The sequence below is a fragment of the Etheostoma spectabile genome, chromosome 18, assembly GCF_008692095.1.
Source record: "Etheostoma spectabile isolate EspeVRDwgs_2016 chromosome 18, UIUC_Espe_1.0, whole genome shotgun sequence".
Lineage (NCBI taxonomy): Eukaryota > Metazoa > Chordata > Actinopteri > Perciformes > Percidae > Etheostoma > Etheostoma spectabile.
The window spans coordinates 11,522,921-11,526,770 of record NC_045750.1 but is presented as its reverse complement, the minus strand read 5'-3'; the positions used below and the strand labels follow the sequence as shown (position 1 = coordinate 11,526,770).

The 3,850-nt window shown below is 43.4% G+C and overlaps 1 protein-coding gene and 1 long non-coding RNA gene across 2 annotated transcripts in view; one reads left to right on the top strand and one right to left on the bottom strand.

Moving 5' to 3' along the window:
• Positions 1-3,850, bottom strand: part of sash1a (SAM and SH3 domain containing 1a) — a 249,324-nt gene that overhangs the window by 190,842 nt on the left and 54,632 nt on the right. The gene's annotated exons all lie outside the window — the stretch shown is intronic.
• LOC116705797 (uncharacterized) overlaps positions 3,599-3,850 on the top strand; it is a 14,503-nt gene continuing 14,251 nt past the window's right edge. Inside the window, exon 1 of the long non-coding RNA XR_004336043.1 lies at positions 3,599-3,766. This is a non-coding gene — a long non-coding RNA (uncharacterized LOC116705797). The remainder of the gene's footprint in view (positions 3,767-3,850) is intronic.

The following is a 3,850-nucleotide window of genomic DNA, read 5'->3' as shown; positions in this document are numbered from 1 at the left end:
CTTCTTTTGCTTGAGCTGAGGCATCACAGTGGCAGTGTGTTTGGCTTGCAAGAGCTCATACACTGGCTTGGAAATTTTAGAGAAGTCTTGTACAGTACATACGTCCAATAATAGCTGAGGAATCCTACAAGTTTACGGACTTCTCCAACAGTGCTAGGGGTTTTACCTCTCAAAGCCTGAATGGCTTCCAGGTCCTTGGGGTCAATCCACACTCCATCAGCAGAGACCAGCCTTCCCACGTAACATACTGCTTTCTTGAAAGCTCACACTTAGTCTGCCTGAGCTTTACTCTGTGCTCTTGAAGGGCCCTCAGGATGCATCTCAGTACCTCAATATGATCTTCAAATGTCTTAGCATAGCAGAGGATGTCATCTAGATACAGAATGCAGCATTCATCCCACAGGGAGTTGAGCATTTCCCCCATGCTCCTCTGAAATGCGGCTGGCGCGTGAAAGCACAAAGGGGATGCGCACCCACTCATACAAGCCCCACGGAGTGATGACTGCTGTCATGTGCTGGGATCCCTCTGCAATGAAGCCTTGGTGATACACTTTCCCTTGATCCAGAATTGAGAACCAGCTGTATCCCCCGAGCATGTCAATTAGATCTTGAATATGTGGCAGGGGGTGTCTGTCTTTTGGTTCAGGAGCCTATAATCAATGCACAGCCTCAAGCAAACCACTAAAGCAGAGTATGGGGACTTTGATTTTACTATCCAATTCTTTGCCAGTAAATCCTGTATGTCCTCCTTGACTTCTTTGTAGAGAGGCTTGGGGATAGGACCGCTCAGGGCCGCTGCACCGGGATTTCATCTTTCAGAGTTATGCTCATTTGGAGTCTTTGAACACACCCTGCATTGTTCTCATCCTGAACAAATGAATTTTACTCCTCATAGAGCATTTTCTTCACTACTGCTTGTTGTTCATCATTCAACTGGCTTACATCAACGGGGAGAAGCCACAGCAGGGACTGTTGCTCTGTTCGACCTTTGTCCTCCTCATCCTCCCCAATAGGCACAAGTGAATTGGCATTGTGAACCTCAATGCAGTCCGATTGGTCTGTTTCCACTATCTTGTTGATTGGCTGGATACTGCTTAACACTGTGAATTTGCCCAATGTAATGTTTTGTTGGGTGTAGTTGCACACTGGGATTTCAACATAAGGACGCTAGGTGTGATGAACCTCAACCAGGCCATCACCAATATCTAGCTGGTGCAGCCTCAGGTCTGAATGGTTGACCTTGAACAACGCCACAGATTCAGTGAAATCAGCAGGCACCTTGCATTTGATGTAAACAACTTGACCTGGGTAGACAAAGACCTCATGTCGACCAACTCTCACAAGCCCACTGTCATGGACTGGCTTCTGGGTCTGTACAAAGTTCATAATTGCCTCAACTTTTTCACTTTCGAATTTGCATTGCCTCCCTCAGCAATTTAACAATAATGGCAATGACTTCAATTTCAATCTCGTGCCCTAGGATGAGCTCTTTGATCATGTTGAAGCCCAATATTGGTCTCACAAGGCTCACACAACTGACCAAGGAGGGTACTCGTATGGCGAGATTTAAATCATCGTTGCCAGCTAAGTTAAAGGTGACTTCCACTCATCCATTGTATGGTATCGGCTCGCCATTAGCTGCCATGACCATCCAGTTGTCGATCTCCCATAAGCTCACATAGTGGGCGCACTTCCTGTTGAGGTACGTATTTTTGTTTCCATTTGCGGTCGATGATGCTAACCTGCGCGCCAGAATCTAACAAAGCAGTCACAGTATACCCACTCTGATTACATTTCAATAAGAAAATAAATCAGAAATAAATTAACCATTATGGCTTTTATCAAACTGTTTTCTCCCATTTAAATAAAATCCTTCAATAAAACAGACAAAATTACATAAAATGTGACCATACATTTTGTGTGCGTCAAAATGACATTCAGTTCTCTTCACAGCCACTATTTAATCAAAACAAAACAGGCCGGCACAACATCTCTTACCAGCCAAATTCAATCTTTTAACCATCAGAAGCCTGAGGGAGGTAGACAAACAGAAACACAATAATTAAAAACATCTCTTACCAGTAGACAGAGCTAGGACTGATCAAATTTAAACATTGATTACAGAGCTTCCAGTTTAGACAGCACACATAGCAAGTGGCTAAGTCATAGTGGACTGTAGAGAACATATCCTGCAACATTGACAAGCGTGTATATAGTGTAGAAATATCAGAACTTACAGCATGTGGGAGGGCACTTTAAATGTTTTTAAGGTGGTATAAAAAGATTGTTAATAAGTATCTCCCATGTTAAAGTCTATATTCAACAGGAAATTAAAGCTAAGTGACACCAATGTATACTTTATTCAGCAGCCAAGTATAGGAAAGACCAAGGGAGTTGTCAGACCCTCTCTCCCCCCTATGTGAATCTGCATCTGTTGCAGACTGGGAGACAGCTGTTCCTATGGGGAGAGACAGCCGGCAGATCGAGCCCCTCTGCTCTCCCTCCACGTCTCTCTACACACTTTCTTCATCTATCCATCAACCATCATACTCACTGGTATCCTTCCTCCAGCTCCATCCTGTTCCCTGGTACCCATACCCGCCCCTCTTGACACTTGGTTCAACCATCCACAGCCTTTACTTTCCCACCTCATTACTTCCCATTTACAATGTGAATGTATTCCAACAAGAACGTTTCTTTTATTAAACTCCAGAAAGGTTGGTAACGTCTAGTGGCATTAGATGTGCTTTAGCCTTCTGTCGATGAGGCGCACGGAAACTGCGGAAGTAAAGTTTTGTAAACCTGCAGCATAATTGTAGACAGAGTGCACAAGATATTAGTTGGGATTTTTTTTTAAGAAACCTTTGAAGAAATGGACTGATCTGATGAAACCCAAATAAAGCATCAGTATTCCCCAACCAAAAAGGGGAAGGTGTAGATTGAGAAGGGAAGTTACAGGCTAAACAGAGATTACTGAAGCCTAAGGACAATTGAATAACGTTTAAAGAAGAAATGAAACTCAGTCTAATATCAGCAAATTCTAATGTGCACAATCAGCAACCATTTATTGGTGGCCAATTTTGCATCAACACTGCTGGCTTTTGTGTAATAACAGAGACTTTTCATCAAGAACAGCATATTGAATATTAATAATGGAAATAAATGGACACAAAGCACAGACTGCTGTTTGGAAAAAGCCTTGAATATGGGTAATGACACAGATGATCAGATGACAGAAGGTCAGATGATCTCAGTGGTGGTCAATGTGGCTTTCATGCATCATTGAGCAAAGCCAAGTCAAACTGTGTTTGGGCCTCGAGCCATCTTGAGATGACCACTATCTCTGCTATAGAATGTGAAGTTTTCTATCCTACAGAACTGCTGCTACGCATCACACTGAATACAACGTTGATCGAGATTATTTCTGTCATGTTAAAGGCTGTGTACAACCCGTTAATGCTGAGAAATCATTGGCGGCCACCAGCAATTGCACCCTCGCCCCCACCTCTCTCTTTCCTTATCTCTGGCTCCAGCATAGCACAGAAGATAGTGACATAAAGAGGAGTGCTCAGCTGATTACGAGGTTAAACTGGTCAGGGTGATATTCAGCCTGTCTGCACAAGGAAATCCTGTTCATAATTCTGTCTTTGTGAAGACCTTCCTCCAGACTCACACTCATCCCAGGCAGAGATGTCACTCCACAATGAACTCTATATCACCTCCACCACTGCTTGAAGGAAGTGAGAAGCAAGATTAACTACATTGGGTACAGTTTGTGATGCATACCTCTATACTACAGTTTTACTATTCTCTTTGTGACAGCTCTGAAGAGTCCAGAAAGAGAGAGGGG